The sequence below is a fragment of the Eubalaena glacialis genome, chromosome 2 (genome assembly GCF_028564815.1).
Source record: "Eubalaena glacialis isolate mEubGla1 chromosome 2, mEubGla1.1.hap2.+ XY, whole genome shotgun sequence".
NCBI lineage: Eukaryota > Metazoa > Chordata > Mammalia > Artiodactyla > Balaenidae > Eubalaena > Eubalaena glacialis.
In genome coordinates, this window is record NC_083717.1 from 103,352,807 (window position 1) to 103,373,300 (window position 20,494).

Here is a 20,494-nt window from a genome sequence, read left to right on the forward strand (position 1 = left end):
ATTTTTCTTAGTCATAAAATAAATACCAGAGCAGATAAAGATAATTCTGTAATTCTGCCTCTAGGTGTTAGAGTAACAAGAAGTCAGACTTCAGCTCTTTCTGTGGCCCTTTTTGAATCAGCCCACTCAGTGCTAATACAAATGTAAACACATCAGTCAGCCAACCATTAGGGGCTGAAGAAATATCTTGGGAGCTAAAATATAAACTCCCATTTGGTTCCAAGGCTCCTAAGCTAATCATCTTATTGCACACAATAAAACAGGCAGAAATCAAGATGTTCTCTACCAAGATAAACTAGAATTAAATGAGGTTAAATTAAATGAAAATAAGTGAATAAATGAACAACCCCTAAACTGAGTAACTTTTAGGAGGCCCAAAGACATGATACTTCCAGCTCTTGAAAGTAGAAAAAATTACCATTCTCACTCTCTCACACACACCCCCTAAACTGAGTTGTTTAAAAGAATCTACATTAACACCTCTTGATCAATGTCAAAGTAAAAATTGCTTAATATTTAAGCAATGAAATCTGTAGCACCAAGGCTTTGATTTTAATTGGCTCCTGGTACTGTGACTCACACTGGAGTTGTTTGTGGGCTTTTAACATTACAGAACAGCTTCCCATCTCTGCTCAAACAGGCCAACAACATGCGTGCGAAGTGGAAAAAGGTCCACTTAATGATGCAAATGTTTAGGTGGGTGATTAGAGACACTTTGACCATCAAATTGTCTTGTGATCTAAAATTTGCTCAAGTGGAAGGCAGCTCAAGGCAGAACTGAAGGTCTATCTAAAAATGATGACTGCTACATCTCAATTAACTTAAAGTTGTTTTTCTTTGATATGTCTTTATTTATTTCAGTTTGCTGGTGACCTCAACTTGATAAAAAGCATGAGTATACCTGAAGTCTGTGCTTGTCATTAAACAGCTACAAGTTTTAATACAGAATTTGCAACACTGCTCTGAAGTGTCATAATGACTGAATCAGAAAAGATCTCGGTTCTCACACAGGGTGACTGCAGATTCATTGGTGGTACCTTGGAGTGACTGGGTCTCCAGAGAACTAGATATTTGGACCACCATGAGTACAGTGGTGTCTTCTCTACAAGTTAAAACTGAAGTTTAAGCCCACTCAGTATATGCCCAGAGCCAGCATTCCCCCTGGCACCACACTGTGGGGTCTGTTTTAATTGGCCAGTTGCCCACGTTAGTGGGCTGCTTAAATAGTTTGATTATCACCTTGTAACATACAAAATGAGGACTGTAAATTAGAGAACTCTTAAGGATGCCAATATTTGTATATGAGAGCTTTAAAGTCTTGGATATAGATTTTTTTCTAAGTGTGGCAAAAATACTGGAGTGAGTTACATCTCCTCTGGGATATTAGCATAAAATCTATAGAGAGGAAAGGACAATCCAAATGAAATGAGCAGAATAATGCCAGTGTTCAGTCAATTCGATTTTATGTTGTAAAATCACTAAACAGCATGTAGGCCTAGTCTAGAGGTCAAAAGTTTCAGCTACACAGCTCAACTTCTCAAAAAGAGTCCTGACTGCAACTTTCTTTTCTTTTGGTCCCATAATCCCCATATCCTAATTTTGAATTTTGAGAGTGTGGTCACCCCCGTTACAATCCAAACCCAGGGCGGACATCATTTGACACTCGTGTCTTACTCTCCTGAAGTGTGCAGATTACCAGCAGTGACCCTGGAGACCATGTCTATTCTGCCTCAGTTTACAACTGAGAGAACCAAGGCCCAGGGAAATTAGGCAGCTTGCCTGAGAGTGCGAGGCAGTGGGAACTCAGACCCTGTCAACTCAGATCCGACAGAATAAACAGCATTGGTGAAAAGGAGCAATCAGGCCAGGCTACCTGATTCACAGGGGCCAGTGCAAAATGAAAATGTGGGGCTCCTTATTCAAAAATTATTAAGAATTTCAAGATGGCTAAAGCAGCACATTCTAGGCATTGGGCCCAGTGTGACCGCACAGGTAACACACCCATGAAACTGATCCTGGATGCAGTTATTTCATTATTTACTAAACTTTGACTCTTTGAAGGCCAAGGGGAAGAAAAGCTCTTTGAACACTGGATATGTTCAAAAATTATCTATTGTGTGGATAAGTGAATGAATGTGTGTATGAATGAGTGAGGGAATGAGCCTAGAAAATTACAACTCAGACCCAGGGTCAGGTTGAGTTGATACAGTAAGTCACTGTGAGTAACTTGGTCCATTATTTAAGTGATGCAATTCATAATCTGAAAATACTTCACAACATAATAAAATTTCCTAGCCCCAAAATAAATAAGTTGCCAGAACCATGTCCAAAATGTGAGCAGCAAGGTGTACATGTGGTAGCATTACCGTGCTTTTATGTGCTCAAGAAATGCCCCTTCTTAGCAGAATTGGTCTTGCATTTTGTTTTTTTTTCTGTCTCTTTGTGTGTTTAGAAGTAGCCATCCAGATATATTTTATGGAACCTATCCATGTGCAAAATCTACAAAATACTTCAGATATGAGTATTTCACATTGCCAAGCATCCTTGATTGGAAAACAGTAGTAATAACAAAACTATAATTTACTGAGTTTTTTATTATGTCAGATACCATGCTGAATGCTTTGCATATATTTCCTCCTGAAGAGAGACCTCACCATAACATCTCTATGAAGTAGATATATTTTCCTGATTTTCCAGTGAGGAAAACAAGGCTCCAAGAGGTTGAATGGCAGAATCAGAATCAGAATTTGACCTTAGGACCATTTGGACTCCTGGAGACTAATAGTTCTTCGGAAGGTTGGGTATACACAGAACAGCAGAGCAAGGGCTACTGCTTCCTTTAAGGAATGAGACTTTTATCTGATAAGGACTGAGTGAAGTTTCCCTTTGGTGAACAAAAATGCAGCCATAAAACACTGAAAGCAGAAATTTCTGATACTGAAAATCTAGGTGGTTAATTTTATAGCTTACTGCAAAGTCGTACAAAGACAGGTAAAGGAGGAACCTCCTTATCCAGATTTTAGGGGGCCTTAGGATCTGATTTACTGCATTACTGTATCAGGAAAAGAGGCTGAACAGTACAGAGTGAAGGAAGACTTAGCCAGGCTAAGATTTCCACTCAGGTAGTCTGCAGTATATTTCATTAAGGGACAAGAAAGACAAAAAATGTGGGTAACTTTCAGGATTATAAATTCACATTTATCTCAGAGTTGAAGAGAAGAGAGTTAGTGTTTCTGTCTCTACCTCTCAAGAGACAAAAGTGGCTTCATAATTATGGCTTGTATTTATTATGATGTTTCAAAGTGTTAATCTGGCAGGGGTATCTTACTTCTCATTTAAAACAAGTCACAGGGGGGGAAAAAGAAAAAAATATGGGAGCAAATTCATTTGATATATTCTGTCCACTTGTTTGTAGCACTGTCCTCCAATGTCATATCTTTTATATTTTTTAACTGCCTAATTAAATGAAAATGCTGTTCTAGGGACATAAAATTTTCAAATAATGGCAGAAAAATATTTCTGGCCAAACACTAAAGTTTTATAGCTTGAAAGCACTCATGAATACGTTTATGTCATGTACACTGTGTGTACATAATATGCATATATAACAATGTATAAATACAAATAGTTTGTATTTTGCTCATGTATCCACTGGTAAGCCAGTCTGATTTTGTTCATGCATCCATTGGTAAGCCAGTCTCCTCCATGTAAGTCGATTGTGGTGGTCCCATTCTCCTGCCCAAGGCTGCTTTAGGTTACAGGTGTGAGCAGGTGTCATGATTCTATCAGTGGGAGAGTCTGTACTAGGAAAGGTTTCTTAGGGACTCTTGGTCTCTTGATCTGCTGGATTCTCGCCTGGAATGTGCCAGTTTTACTGGGAACATGAAAAGAGCTAGCCAAGGGGAGGTTGACAGGATGAGAATCGCAGAGAATATAGACAGCACCTGAGTCTTTGATGATATTGTTAAGCCAAAGAATTAATCAACCCTGGAGCCACCCCATCTTAGGACTTATTATTATTGACTTAATGTTATATTTCCTCATTGTTCAGCAATTTTGAGTTGGGTTTTCTGTTATTTGTAGCCAAAACCAACATGACTGAGCACCTATTGTGTTCTAGGACCTAGCTGGCCAATTTCCATGCATTCGCTTTAATTTATTTCCCATCTCTTAAGGGACATTTTCTCCATTTAACAGAAAAGTAAACTAAGACTTGGAGAAGCTAGTGATATGCCCAATTTCTCACATCTAGTTAGCAGATAGGGGGCAGGATTCCAACCTATGTCTGTCTGACTTTGAAAAGTTATTTAAAACCTCTGTATGTGTTTGTGTGTATGTGTGGTGGTGTTCTATTTTTATGTATGTCCACATTTATACATCTACGGTGAAGGTGTTATCTGTAGTAGCACAATCATTCATCACATTTTTGAGTCTCTGATAAAATAGTTAAAAATGTTAAAAATATTCCCTCATAATTGAGGGAATAGCAACAAAATAAAGCAAATGGTAAGAACTGGCAAAAGTAATCATTACCAAGTTTCCTTATCCATTAGGAGTTACTTATTTTCAAGCTCGGTTCTGAGACACTGTGCCAGATGACATCTGCATTAAATTACTCATCAATCTGTATAGAGATCATTAATGAGTGTGAGTGCTTTAAGAGGGATATGTGTCTCCAAAGAAAATACTGAATCAAAGACGGCGAATTTGTTGTATAGAGGCTACCATGCCCTCTCCCTTTTTCACAGAAGACTTTGCAAATCAGTCAAGGCATCCTTTTTCTCCTTGACCTCAGGTGTAGCCCCATAAGTTTCTGCAACACAAGATGCAACAGCTACTACCAATCAGGTTTGGCTCTCTACTTTGAAACTCATTTGCCCTGTCTGTCCTACACATTCCATGGGGAAGTGGCTCTTCAGGGAAGTAACTGAAAATTACAGGGAAATTGTGCAATGGTAGCGTATCAACCCCTGAGAGCTGACTGAGGTGCAATTACTGCTAACTGAAAATATTATCTATGTATTTCTGAAAATTGAGTCTAAAAACTATATTAGCAGCAATGAAGTTTAAGTGATCTTGAAAGAAAAGGGCAAAGTGTTGTAAAATGTAAATGGCAATAATAAATTTGAGACGTTGGACTACGTGTGTGTCTATCTCTTTGTACAGATAGCTATATGCACATTCATGAAGTGGATTCATATTTTTTTAAATCACTATTAGATTTGCTACTATGAGGCAATTAAAATATGAAGATAAATATAACATTAAGGAATCCTACTACTAGAAAGAAACTTGGAAATCATTTAGACTGTCTCTGATGCCCATCCCGACCTCACTTTGTTCTAATGAGAGCACTAGGGCCAGCAAGGCCAGGGCCTTGTCCAGAGCTATCTGGTGGGCTAACAGAGGAGCCAGGCCAGATTTCCAGACTCCAGCTCTGTCCTCTCACACCTTTTCAGTGATGGGTGCACATTTTGAACTTTAAAACTACATTAAGCCTCAGAAATCAGCAAAGTGTGTGGCAAAGAGAAGAAAGAGAGAGAGAAGAAAAGTAAGAGAGTGGGAAAGAGATCTCTGATAACTTTCTACAATTCTTAGCAAAACACAGGCTCCCGATTTTCTGACTGACCTCTGAGGACATCAAGCCTCATAAGTTGGAGATGGTCTTGGCTATCAGTGGATGGGCTGGGGTAAGTGCTACCTGAGGAACCACATCCAATTGGCCAAGAGACACTGCCAGAGACAGCAAAGGATGGTCTGCTTATATCCATCACCTTTTGTCAATCATCCTTTGCTGGACCAGTAGCTCCATTAAAACACCTTTGTATAGTCCTCCAAAATGGTCCCCTGGTCCCCCAAATGCTCTTTATTTAGTCACCCCATGAAAGACAACTGGATTCAGGGAACCTGTCAATTCAGTTACCAGGTAAATAATATTCAACCTCACAAGAAAAAAGTGAATGACTATATATATAGAATGCTTAGTACAGAGTTGGACATGGAGATCAGTAAGGTTGATTTCTGTGTTGTTACTGCTAAAATGATATTTAAAAGCCCCCAACTGATTATTCTAAAAGTAACATGACCCTCCTCACTACTTATGTTCTGTGATTTTATTTTTTCTTTCACTGACTGAATTGAGGAGATTTTATAGTGAGTGGTTGAGCTCATGGGCTTTGAAGTCAGACAGGCTTGGCCATGAATTCTGATGCTGCCATTGTGTGCTCCTAGCAGGTACTTAACTGTGGTAGACAGAATAATGTCCCCATCCATCCCCAAAGATGTCCACGCCCTATCCCTAGAACCTGTGAATATGCTATTATATACAGAAAGAGGGACTCTACGTATGTGATTAAATAAGAGATCTTAAAATAGGGGGATTTTCCTGGATTACCTGGGTGGACTCCATGTAATCACAAGGGTCCTTAAAAGATGGAAGAGGAAGGCAGAAGAATCCAAGAAGGAGATGTGTCTATGGAAGCAGAAGACGGAGTTATATGATGGCTGGCTTGGAATTTGGAGAAAGGGGCCACAAGCAAAGAAATGCAGGTGGCCTCTAGAATCTGGAAGAGGGAAGGAAATGAATTCTCCCGTTGAGCCTCCAGAGGGAATACAGCCTTGCTGACACCTTGACTTTAGCCTAGTGAAACACATTTGGGACTTCAAACCTCCGGAATTGTCAGGTAATAAATCTGTGTTGTTTAGACATCTAAGTTTGTAGTAATTTGTTACAATAGCAAAAGGAAACTCACTTATGCTCCTTGAGTATCTGTGCCCTCCGGAATTGTCAGGTAATAAATCTGTGTTGTTTAGACATCTAAGTTTGTAGTAATTTGTTACAACAGCAAAAGGAAACTCACTTATGCTCCTTGAGTATCTGTGCCCTCATCTATAAAATGGGAATAAAAAAAGGATGTGCCCCAAAGGGCTGACATGAGGATTAAATAAGAGAATGCAAATAAAACTCTTTAGTGCTTGGCAGAGATGAAGAACTCAATAAATGTTCACTGTCATTATGCATGATATCATTATATAGAGAGGAGATTTATATATTGTGATTGTAATAAATGGTGATTCCATAAAGTATAATTCATTGTATCATAATAATCCCTTACATTTGAGCGGCACTTATCTGGTTTTTACGAAGCCCTTTTATCAACAACATCTTATTTGATGCTCGTTATAATTGTGAGTCCACAGATGAGGAGACAGCGCCTCCGAGGAGATAGTGCTTTCCTTAGGTCACTCAGAGAGCCCACTATTGGCCAAAGTTGGAGTCTAGGTCATCTGATTCCAGATACAGTAGGCTGCCAATTTCATCATGTGGTTTATAGAAATATACACCCAGGGTTTGTAGAATCTTAACATAAAACAAAAATGATAAGGCCAGATGATGGGGTTGTTCATCCCACACAAGACCATTTCCCATGTGATCTCATCCAGCGGCGTTTTTTGCCAGGGCCTCCTGCCCCAGCTTCTGCAAGCGTAGCCCGAGGCCTCTCTGTAATGCATCTAGTCAGTTGTGCAAAGCACAAGGGAAAAGATTCCATCCTGACCGCAGCAGGCAACAACCTGATGCCCTGAAGCATGAAGTTTGATTACCCTTATCTCAGTTTATCATTAAATCAAAAACTGTTGCTATGAATACTGGCCCAGGACTCCATTTATGAAATGATATAGACCAGTCAGCAGAAATAAGTGAGTGTCCTTTTTCTTTCTTAATTTCTGCTCACCGTGAAGATCTTTTGCAAACTAGAAAAAAAAAATGGCAGCTTTGAGCAGATTTTATTACTTTCTTACTCTTTCATGAGCTGGCCAGGATGCCTTTGGCTCATAACCACTCACCCTGTGCTGTAGGCAAGAGATTTGAGATCTACTACCTAGTGGCCTGCCAACACTAGCCTTGAAGTCTAGCACCTGGCTTTGATGGGAATCTGAATTTTAGCAAGATGCCGGGCAATTTGCAGGTGCACTGATGTTTGAGAAACTCTGGCTACACCAGAGCATTGTTTCTCAAATTGTGGTCAAGAGACCATAGCATATGAGTCACTTGAGGAGTTTGTTGAAAATGCTGACTCCGGGGCCCCATTCCAGACCCAGCAACACAGACCCATTGGTGCTGGGGCCCTGGGAATCTGCATTTTAGCCCTATGTGAGTCTGATAAATTTTAAAGTTTGAGGACCACTGGTAGAGATCAAAGATGTGGGTGATGACAGGAATTGTTAGGAGAGGGCCTGAACTTCCATGGTGTTATTCAGGTTTTAATCAGACTAGGGAGCAACCAGCATAGAACACATTGTCATTCAGCCCAACCAACAGAGGAAGCCAGATTTCTGACATCATGAATCTGAAATGGCTGATATCTGGGTCAGGGCTAGGCAGCTAGGCGTCAAGGTCTGAGGTGACTCTCTAGGCCCCTGGAGCTCTCCTGCCAAATTCCCCTTTCCAGTCTGGCTGAATCTGTGGCAAGTGTGGTGGGTGGTGGTAGAGAAGAGCTGGTTGTAAAACTGGCTTCAAGGTCTATATATCAGTCAAGGAGATACGATAAAATCACATGTGAAAAGACTGCATAGTATAAGGGCTAAAAGCACGGGCCTTGGAGCCAGACTGCATTTACTTTTACTTAACAGACACTGAGATAAATACAGCACTCACTGCTAGCCAAGCACCATTCTAAGTGCTGTTCAAATCTTAATCCATTTATGTCTCACAACACCTACCAGGTGGGTACTACCATCATCATCCACCTTTTATGTCATGAAACCGAGGCTCAGAGAGGTTAAGTAATTTGCTCAAGATCACACAGCCAATCGATCACACAGCCAGGACGCACGCCCCAACAGGCTGGCTCGAGTTCATGTCCTTAACCACCCTACTAAGTTGCTTCCCATGGACCCAAGTCCCCTGGTTCCACCACTCATTAGCTGTTTGACCCTGGGAAAATTACTTAATCTCCCATCCCTTAGTTTTTCCCCTGTGTAAAATGAGGATATTATTAATAATAGTACCCACCTCAAAGAATTCTGATCAGATGATTTAATATATCCACTTAAAAGAGTATAAGGGCACATGGTCAGCCCTTAATAAATGCTAACTCTGAGGGAGCTATCAGTCCCACACTCTCAAGGGTAGCATGAGGATTAAATTAGGTAACATATTTAAAGTACTAGGCACAGTGCCACGGCACCTGGTAAGCACACGGTGAGGGCTAGCTGTTATTATTAGTCGAGCTGAGCCAGGCCAGTTTATTTTAGGTTTTGTCTGGAAAGCAACTGTGCCCTATGCAGGGAGGCAGCACGCCCGTCACTTCAGAAAGTAACTGGGTAGGAGCCAGACTAATTCCTAGATCCAGCAGGTTCTCTGCTTTACGTCACTGGAATATTCCTGAAAAGTCCCTAATATTGAATTTGTATATGCTTAACCCTTTTCCCCCATTGACCTATTTTATAATTTCTCATTGATCTTTCATTGGCAGTGTTTCCTCAGACTTAAGAGTCTTCTCTCAGACTGTCTGTCATGTAACCATTAACTTGTAAAAGACTTAAACATACCAGGGAAAATTGAACCACTGGAGCAATTCTTGGCAAAGCAATTGGCTTAACCATTCCCCAATGTAATTGTTTTCATTTTATTTTTCCTTTGTTATGTATTCACGTGCTTATACTACAGAGAACTTCAGGTCTTTCCTCCCAGAAAGCTTATCACCTCCACCTCCAGTATTAAATTTAATCGTGGATTGATTACAATTTACGTTAACTCAAGGGGTTAATGATGGCTTGGAAACCCTCATACCCAAACAGCCTTGCTTGGAGCATGGCTGGGCACGGGGGGTAGGGGAGAAAGGTGAAGGTGTGGGAGTTGGGAAGGTAGGGTCGTGGAGAGGCATTGATGGGGGGTGAATTTATCCTGAAAGCTCAGACCCAAAAAGGGATGCTGGATCCCCAGGGCCTCTCAAGGATGGGGTTTTCTAAAAGGAAGTATTAGTAACTCCAAGTTGCTTACTGCCACTTTTTCGCTCGTTCTATTAGGAAAAGGCTGCCATAGCTCTAACCCCATTGCTTGCGAACTTTACCAGGCATGATAGGTTATAACTACAATCGAATGAAAAGTTAAACTCAATTAACATGTTTACTAAAATATCTGCACCACGTTTACTATGTGTCACGCACTCTTCTAAGTTACAGCCGTGAACAGGCAGTCTAACCTCATGGGGCCTGCGGGCTCCTCTACCGAGCACCTAGAGTCCAACTCATGCCTCTCGCACGGTTTCCACAAGTTTCTACTCTCTCTTCCACCTCCTATCTCCACATCCTCCCCAAACCCACATCTATGTATGCAGCTTATTCTTTGTTATAGAGTCTCTGTCTAGAGTCTCTTCAAGTTAAAGCAAAAAATGAAGCCCATGAAGCAGCAACCTTCTAGCTTGATTCTGCTAAATCCCTCTGTGGGGGGAGCCAGCTTGCTGGGTAATTCGAGGCAAATCACACGATCCCTTGCAATATTCCCGTGTAACACTGAACCAGTTGGCAGTTGATGTGGGGTTTTAGCTCTGATCACGGAGCAAACTCCTGAATCATTACAAGATTGATCCCATTCATTCTGATGGCTTAAGCCGCAGGGCCATCTGCTGATCGGCTAAGTACAGTAGACCAGAGACACTCAATAAATATTTGTAGATTGCACGGCAAACTGCTTCTTCACACCTGAAACGCGAGTCTAGGTCAGGACCCAAACGTGGACAAGTGACCTAGACCCCTACCCGCATCCCAGGGCCTTTGCCTAAGCTGTTCTCTATGCTTGGAATGCCCTCCCTCTCACCACCTCCCCTACTGCCCCTTGCTGTCCACCTGTCCAAATCCTACCTAGGTCAAGGACCAGCTCGAATATCAGCGGCTCCACAAAGCCTTCCCTGACCACCCTAGCCAGAAATAACTTCTCACTCCTCTCAATTACCATAGGTCCGTGTGTGTTTTCTGGCACTTAAGACACTCGCCATTTTATTTTGGCTATGTGGGTACCTCGTTTTTTCTACACCACTTAGTAAGAGCCTTGAGCTCTGGATCCATGTCAGTTCCTCTTTGAACCGTTTCCCCACCCTGGCACCTCCTTGCACAGAGCCAACACTTGGTAGAAGTTAGCTGAATGAACAAATGGTTACCCCAGCAAGGACAATAACAGAAGCAACTGCAACATTCTGTATCCCCCCTTTTGCTGCCTGTCTTCCTTCTTCTTCTACAGCTTTTAAAAATATATTTACTTGATCCACCAATTACCCACAGGAGGTTTGGGGACTTACGGATAAACGTAGACAACTCTGCAGACCAAAAAGTTTCCAGAGACCCTTCTAATGACAAGAGAGGCCTAGGCCAACGTAGGCGCTGGGGGAGTCTGAGTCCCTGGTCTGCTGACAGCCGGCTCCTGGGAATGGAAGTGTTATTTTCTCAAAGAGCTTCATCTGCTCTCGTTCATATGTGCCAGTTCCTCAGCTGAGTAGAAACTCCTGACTTTATTTTTAAATACAGACTCCAATAATAGGATAAGTAATTGCAGATCTTCCTGAGGCCTTATTATACATGTACCAACATATTGGACTTTTTAAAACCCATATTTCTTTTCCAAAAATGTATGTTGAAAACCTTAAATTTCAGCATTATATGTAGTGGTAATGTGTATTTGTTTTTTTTCCCTCCCATAGGAATCCTGAGTAAAAAAGAACAACAGGGCTTCCCTGGTGGCGCAGTGGTTGAGAATCTGCCTGCCAATGCAGGGGACACGGGTTCGAGCCCTGGTCTGGGAAGATCCCACATGCCGCGGAGCAACTGGGCCCGTCAGCCACAACTACTGAGCCCGCGCATCTGGAGCCTGTGCTCTGCAACGGGAGAGGCCGCACAGTGAGAGGTCCGCGCACCGCGATGAAGAGTGGCCCCCGCTTGCCGCAACCAGAGAAAGCCCTCGCACAGAAACGAAGACCCAACACAGCCAAAAAAAAAAAAAAAAAAGAACAACAAAAAATGCGGATGCATGGGTGACAATTTCTCAACAACGTATCTGATTATTCACAGAGGTGAAAGGATTCTCTCTCAACCATAAGTAAGAAAAACGTATATTGCAGTATAAATGCATAGTCAAACTTCAGTAAGACAATTTCCATCCTCGTGCCACTAATGCTTGAACAGCTGCAGCCCTCACTGTCTTTGCTGATGGGGCCCATAAATACTCCTGGGAAATGGGACAGAGATACATAACCGATCTTCACCTGCCAAGATCAGGGAGATGAATGTCCATCGCACCCTGACGCAGAAGCACTTTTTTGGTGGCGAGTGATGAATACTGCCATTTGTCCTATGCCATGCAATCTTGGACAGGAAAGCCTAACACGGAGACAAATGGTGGGAAAAGATGCTGTTCTAGGACACTTGAAAAGAAGAGCGTGTCATTAATTATCTGGCCAACAGGAATAAAAATGAAAGAAGAGTACGCCAATAAGATCTAGTTTAGAGAAATGTTAAAACTTAAGAGCATACCGATTCTGTACATATCATTTCATTCAATACAAAGATTTCCCTCAAAGTATGACTCTTTTATTGAAAAAACAAGGTCAGAAATATCAGGGAGTCAGAAGATTGCAGGGTGATCTATGTTCCTGGAAACAATTCAGTGCAGTGATGACATGGTGGGCTGAGATGTCAGGGAGACCTGAGTTCAAATCCTGACTCCACCACTTCCCTGCTCTAAGACCTCAGGAAAGTGACCTGACGTCTCAGGAGCTTGAGTTCTTCTTTCGATAAAGCAGTGATAATAACAGACTCTGCCTCCCCAACCCAGTTGTTTGTTACATGACTTAATTAAGATAAAGATCTTAGTGTGTGCCTAGAAATTAGTAAGCAGACTAACAATAAGTGTAGTTGTTGTGGTTGCTGCTTTCTCTTCTTCCTCTTCCATCATCATCATCCGCAGGAGCATCACAGCATCTCAGCTGTTTTGTGGCTGACTTCATTAGTAAACATTAGGAAAAGAGGTGAGAAGACTATCTCCCACCAAAATATGAGGCAGTCTCCCCTTCCCACATCAAACTCCAAAAGCAGTACTTCTAATTATAAAAGTCTTTTTTTTTTTTTTTTAAAAGCTTGGCAACATAACTTAATAAACATGTCCACCTAATTCATGCCATTCTTGCTTTAACAAGCAATGACTACTGTAACAGATATCTTATAGAGTAAAAAGAAGAAAACAAACCAAAAAATGTGATAGAAAGCATTGGGTTCCGTTACTCATGGGTCCCAGATTTAGGTACATCACACGTTCTTTGTGAAAAGAGATGAAGCAATGATACTTTCAGCTCTCCAAAGAACTAGACAGGGTCTTTTTCTGCTTTCAGTCATTTGGGATCACAGGCTAAAAGCTATTTCGTTCTTTTCTTCCCCCTTTCAATAGACTGAGTTCTGAAGGTCTAGGATGAGCGGTGTGTGAATGACTCCTTCTAATTCTGTAATTCTGGTGGTTTAATCGTATCAAGTCTAAAGAGGCTTTCCTATGGGTCACGTAAGGTTGAGGCAAGTCCGCTCTTAAGTGGAACATGCCACTGCAAGCCAGCAGGGCCTTTCTGCAGGTGTGCCCCCAGAAGTGGGTGAGGGGCCCAGCACAGGTTGGCAAACAATGGAAACCTCCTGTTCTGCGTGTTAACTTTAGTTACCACAGCCAGGCAATGTTGCCAGTGGTGTGGAAGAAAAAATTGCTGTAGCCAGCTGTGTTGTTCACAGTCGGATGGATTCTGTGTAGCTCCAAATGGTGATAGAGCCAGCAGCCTGTTGTAGCCAAGGACAGAATGATGGATGATCTACATACTGTGTCCAAGTAGAGAGAATGGCAGAAGTTCACTTCAGGGTTGTTAAAATGCTAATCTGGGTGAGTTAACAAAAGCTTAATAGAAAAGAAAAGTTTGAGAAAAGTATACCTCGTGCGGTATCTAGTGGACCACTGATTTGATCACTCTTGGTTACATAAACGGTTGCTTTTCAAAGTAAGAATGTTTCCTAGTTATCCTACTGGGAAGAGTGGAAGCAGCTTCACTTATCAGCTGCACTGACACTTGTCAGGGTCTGAGGAGGAAAAGTTAGCCCAACAATAGCCACCTTCACTGAAAAGGGTTATGATATGCTTAAAATAGTTACATGATTTTCATTCTCTCTACATGTCATGGGAATAGATCAAAACACACTTTTCCCCCCCACAACTGGAAGTTGGCAGCTGTTCACAAAATAAGCTGCAACCTAAGACACTGGCTTTGGTAGATTTTAACTCTAAGTCTCCATTCACATGAGCCATTGAAAGCGAGATCTCCTGCTCCAATGACAGTTTCAACACGTGAATTACACGAATAGTACATTGCATTATTAGTGTTAAAGGCAGGAAGATTGGCCCCCTATAAATATGTGGTATGGATAATCTTGCCTTAAAATCTTTAGGATGAAATAACATGCTTCAAAAAAAGATGCAGATTTACATTTCTTGCCAAATGATCCAGTTTTGCCATTCTCTGTTTCTTTGGATTCTTCTTTCTTACTTAAGTTGAACATAGAGAAACATGTCTGCCTCACCTGATGTTGGAACATTGGCTAGCATAGCTCCTTGCAAACGACAGGGACTCAATAAATACTGACTGGCTGGCATACCTCAAGCACTTCTTGCTTCCTCTAGAAATGAATCTAGAATGGGCAGGTTTAAAGTCTATTAACTTAAATAAAAGGTAATATTTTATCTTGTAATATGCTAAGAAAGGAGTCCACCTCCTACGGGTTACACCAATAATGGTTAGGCATTCAGCCAGGCTCTTAACTCTGCATAAAATGCATCAGAAGGGTGAAAAACGACCCTATTTCAGATGCATTTTTCACTCTTTGTCTCTTAGTGAAACTCAAATGCAAGAACAATGACTAAGCTAATTACCAAGGCTTATTATGATGGAGCAGCAAGAAGTGAAGAACTTCTCCAGTTTCAATAAGTCCTTAACAATTATGGGCATTTTTGTGAAACAAAGCTCCAATTCCTGCTTACTTTGTCTGTGTGCCTTTCATGCAATAGAAACCACCACACAGGATTCAGGGGCCTACTTACCCAGAGCACAGTTACTGGACAGATCCTTCCCGTTTAGCAGGCAGCCAGTGAACTTAAGTCCACTGGATTTCTAAGGAAGTTACCCTCACTCTAAGGACTAATAGGTTTGCGTCACAACCATCTTTCAAATCCATCCAAACGAGGGGAGACAAGACCAGATGGTGCTATTAGAGGGCACCTAAATAAATAAATAAATAAATAAATAAATAAATAAATAAATAAAGAGAAAGAGGGCAGAATGCCCACAAATCTAAATCAAATTCAAGTTAACTAGCTGTTTGGTGAAGGAGAAGCCACGATATTCCAGGCACACTGTCCTGCATCACAGAAATGTTCCTCAAAAAAGGTTACCTACGTAGCATCCCTAACAGAAACAAGGACAGGCAACAACTAGAATCCAATAAGAAATAGTAACTGGCTGTTAATTTCACCAAATGTACCACTGGAAGAAAATGGTTTGCTAAACAACACCATTTGGAAATCTCAGGGTTATTTATTTGTCTTTCTGAGAGCACAGTCTAGGGACCTAAATCAAAGCATGGATACTAACTTTAAAAACAAAACTCAGCTATGTTTATTCACCTCAAGATGTTTAAGTTCATGGTAATATAGGCCCAAATCTCGGAGCTTACTTGGCAATTTCTTTTCATCTAAGCCAGCGTAAATGTTTGTGTAATATTTGCCAGCCTGACAGAATATGCCTGTCACCCACTACATTAAATGTGACGACACACAACTTAATTTCCTGACTTAGATATCAAAGAGGGCGAGGGGATTTTTTTTAAACAACATGAATAAACCAGCATCAAAACCTATTGTTAAACCACCAAAAGAATAGTAAAATCCTCACCTTGAGCTGTCTGGGATAAGATTTCTCAATTCTACAAGGAAGAAACCTTGAAAAATTTCTCCAAACAATTATTTCTCCAATTCTGAGGGACGGAGACCAAACCAGATTAAAAAATATTAAACCTTTCCCCAGGACTTCAGCCTTGAAATAAAAGCATCCACTTTACTGCTCCAAATATCAAGTAGAGGGAAGGACAATCCTTAAAAAGCAACTAAACATTTTACTGCAGACTTAAATTCTTAGGAGCCAGAAGTTCTTGGGAAAATTGCCCTACACGTTTCTTCTCCCAAGTAACTGGAAACACTACCGTTATTTTTAAGGGAAAACCGTGGCCCATAGTGATGGACATAAGGTCCGATTATTGTTTGCAAAGTCTGTATATCTATAATAATGATCTACTGTTCCTTCTGTGTGAATCTCCCAGCTGAACGTGGTGAGGAGTGGGGATGCCGGAACTTGGGTTGCTGACTGGTCACCTCAGAATCAGGAGTACTACTCTGGGTTCGTATAACACCGCTACTTCACTCCTGTCTAGCTCCATGACATTGAGCTCTTTACAAGATCGGGATTTAGAGAATCACCTGACAGCAGCGGTCCCGAGAGCTGATTTAACAAAACATTTTCAAACTCAGTTCTCATCCACACCTTCAAGTCCTTTATGACCTTTAGTTTCAATCCAAGAGTTATACACGACAGAGGAAGCTTTAAGCCCTTCCAAATTACCCAAGGCGGCTGCTGGTATCAATTTCTGCAGACCAGGAACAAACATCATTGCTGTCAAGACGGGAGATAAAAGTTTCCCTACCTTCCGCCTCACCATCCCCCTGCCAGCGGCTGCCGACGCGAGCGGCGGCTCCCTCCCGGCTGCAGAATGCCTCTCGCCGCCGGAGAAGGGGCTCATGCAAAATTGACTCTTCCTTATTTGTTTCCATCCATAATTGATGGGTAGATGAGAACGTAACACATCTCAGCGCTGGGCTCTTGCCGCCTGGCGGAGACCCTGTCCAAGACGTTTCCGTAAATCATTTCCAGCCGGAGAACAAAGCACGGAAAGTTGCGGGGGAGAGCGGCCGGGAGGAGAAACGGGGCGCCGGGTGGGAGGTGGGTAGCTCTGGGCCCCGGAGCCCGCCTGCGGCGCGCTTGGCCAGCAGGGGGAGAGGGAGGGTTGGGAAGTGGCCGCCCTCCGGGCAGAAGCCGGTGCTGGAGCCTGGAGGGCTGGGGGAGGGCCGAGTCCCCCGAGCCCCCGCCCCTAGCCAACAGGCGCTACCGGTGGGCCGTCCGACCCGGGGGCGCACTGACAGGTAGCCGGCGTCCGCCGTGAGCCGCTCGTCCGTCGGCGGCTGAGCTGCGCCCCTTCTCCTGGCGCGGGCGGGTGCTCGCCCATCCACGGCTAGCCTGGCCCGGCGGTCCCAGAGTCGGCTCCGGGGCGGGCGGGCGGAAGGCGGCGGCGGAGCCCGCAGCCGGCTCCTTCAGCCTTGGCTCGGCGGTCGCGCGGGCTGGGGACGTGGTGCCCGGCACCGAAGCAGCCGGGTTCCCCCTGATAACGTGCGGGGGATCGCGGAGCTGGCGCTGCCTGGCGAGAAACTTTTGCTGGCTCCCTCCTTCCGCTTTTTTTTTTCCCCGAGGGGGGTGCACAGTGTTGAGGGGCCCCCTCCCCGCAAGCCTCCAGCAGTGCGAGTTTTGACGCGTCCGCCAAACCTCTCCAGCCCTTTGCGCGTCCCTGGTACGGCAGGCGGAGAGAACAGCTTGGAAAAGAAATCAACTCTCCAGTGCCAACACACACGCATACGCACACGTACACATACACCAGAAGCAATTCAGCCTCTAAGGATCAGAGTCCGATCCCCACCAGGCGCCTACAGCATTAGCAAATTTTTATAGGGCTGTCTTACCTCATGGGGGGGATGGGGGGGAGGCTGGTTTAGGGGGAAAAAAAAAAAAAGCTTGCACGCTCAGGGAGAAAAGAAAATAAAAAATAAAGAAAAAATTAGGAAAAAAAAGATATATCCCTGTGTCTCTACGTTTTGGCTTCTTCGATATAATCCTGAAACTCGCCACCGCTGTGGCGAGTCCTTGCAGCAGCGGCAGCGACAACGACAGCAGCAGCGGGACGGAGCGGGAGCCAAACAAATCGAGGCACGGCAAATGGTGTAATTCGATCCATCTCCAAGTCAATCCATCAGGCGAGCCGGAGCCTCGTTCCCTCCCCGCACTCGGCAGCTCGCGGCGCGGGGCCCATCCCCGGGCGCGAACGGCAGGAGGCGCGGGCGGCCCGGCGCGCTCGCCCTCTCCCGAGCGCCGCGGCCAGCGCCGCCTGGAGGCCCCCAGCCCGGCGCCGCGGCCCGGCTGACCCCTCGGTGGCCTCCGCGTCCCTCCTCCCCGGCGCTCTGCTGCGCGCCCTCCCTCTCGCCACCTCTGAAGAGCTGCTCCTTCCAGCAACTCGCAGCGCCTCAGTCATCCAGCTCGCGGTGGCTGCTGCAGCCTGAGAAGCAGCCTTTTCGCTTTCCTACCTCTTTCCTTCTTTTTTTCGCTCCCTCACTTTTTTTGAGCTTTCCTCCAGACATTTAGAGGACGAGGCGTTGCAGCCCAGAGGAGCTGCAGGCACAGTTGCTCCGTAAAGTTAGGCCTTAGTTTCCTCATCTAAGATTTATTTTTTAAGCACATCCTTACAAGTCCACCCCCATATTACCTTTGTCGTCCCCCGCCCCAATTTCTCTTTACAACCACTAAGCAAAACAGCTAGGAAGAAGCAATCAAACATTGTTTTATCTTTATAAAATACAGAAATTGCCTACTAAAAATCCCATTTCTACTTTGAATGAAAGCCATTCAGTACAGTATAATTTTGCAGGCTAATGAGCCGGTTTTACAGGCAAGTGTGTCATGTAATATGTTCTGGGAGAAATGAAAATGTCCTTGAAGTGACATCATTTCAAATTGACTGTCACAAAGGAAAGGAAAAAAGTCACATACTTAAAAACAAGAGGATTTTAATCCAAACATCATATCCAAGAACAGGCTGTGTTTTATTAAAATTTCCAGTTGACTTATGAATCACTGAGGGGTCTAAATGGCTGGAATGAACCATGATGCCCTCGTTTAAAGAAAAAGAAAGACAGGAGCTTTTCCGCCAAACTTTTAATTTTCATTTGAGTATGGTTAATTACCGTGAATGAGAGGAGAAGGGGGCAGAGAAAGGATTTTCCTTTCCTCAATGGTTCCTGCTTTCTCCTCAGCACAGTTACATGTTTACATTTAGGAAAAATACCCTGTGCTGAGTTATTTCTAAAACTTCCACTGACAGCCTTGAAAAGGAACTCAAAAAAGACACCCCAAGGAACTGCTGCAGGACTCACCCGGAGAACTGTTTCCTCGCTAGTTAACATTTTGTTACCAAAAGGAAGAAGGAGGGAGGAAGAAGGGGAGTCTTTTAAAATACAAGCTCTCTTCCCGCTGTTCCTCCCATTCGAAGTAAGGGGTAGGGGGCGGAAAGAACAGCTTTGGCAACACAGCTTTGTGATTTTTCTGTTGTTGTTAAGGCTTTTGTTGGCTGGCTGGCTGGTGTTTTCAGGTTGTGCTGGGCTCTGACATCATTGCAAGTTACTTGGCAGTCCGGGCCCTTTCCCAGCCAACTTCTGACCCAGAAAGCTGTGCCTGTTTTACTGGTATCCAGTCATTCCGTATTTTCTCCATCAAGGGAGCAAGCCCCGCTGCAGGCAAAGGGCTCTGTGCACTGAATGAAGATGCAAGAGGGTGACCAGTGGTATGACGAGGAATCCTATCGCCACCCACCTGGAGGCAGAAAACTTATGAACTGTCTTCTGTCTGCAGTAGCAGAGAAGAAAAACAAGTTCAGTTCTCCAGATTCTTGAATTCTTTGCTGAAATTCTGCGATGGCCAGCTTTACAGAGCGCCACCCCAGAGAGTACAGTTTACCTGAGACTGAGTTCTTAAATTCAGGAATAAAAAAACCTTTAGGTTGCAGAAGAATATGCTGATAGGTTATTTCGAGCCAAGGATTAGATATGTTTTCAGTCTAGACCTCAGAGCCAATCCCCACGTTTGGTCCAATAGGGAAAGAGAGGTAGGGAAGTGGACTATCTACTGACATCAAAAGAATGGTACCCTTTATCTTTTGGTCAGAGCAAGATATTACTCTTAAAGATTCATCATTTTCCTGGTTCCCAGAACTAGCATTTGGTCCTTTCAGTTGATTTTACACACTTAACCTTTTAGCCCTGTTTACTTCTCCAGCTGGACTTTCCCCCCTCCCTACAGTATGCTTTTGGCTCTCACTTAGCATTGCCCTGCTAAGTGCAGTTCCCCACTAGGTCACACTGTTTCACGTCTCCATGTCTTCACTTGTGTCTCTGCTTCCTGGGGTACTCTTCCTCCATTACTGCATGTACTTTAATTTCTGCTTTTCTTGACTTTTAATAAAAATTTCGTTTAGGTGTCAGAATTTCCCTCATCCCACTAGCCCCCAGGATGGGTTTAAGCACCTCTCTTCTGTGCTCTCCTACCAAGTT

The 20,494-nt window shown here is 43.4% G+C and overlaps 1 protein-coding gene across 7 annotated transcripts in view; it reads right to left on the minus strand.

Annotated features, from left to right (window-relative positions):
* The window catches only part of SEMA6D (semaphorin 6D), a 53,057-nt gene extending 35,027 nt beyond the window's left edge, over positions 1 to 18,030 (minus strand). For 4 of the 7 annotated variants that reach the window (XM_061182167.1, XM_061182165.1, XM_061182162.1 and 1 more), the window contains exon 1: positions 15,116 to 15,162. The gene's annotated coding sequence lies outside the window, so the exon portion shown is untranslated. Of the gene's footprint in view, positions 1 to 15,115; positions 15,163 to 16,770; positions 16,783 to 17,857 lie in introns of those variants that run through there. The other 3 variants (XM_061182163.1, XM_061182168.1, XM_061182164.1) reach the window with 2 other exon arrangements.
* Positions 18,031 to 20,494: the final 2,464 nt, after the last annotated feature.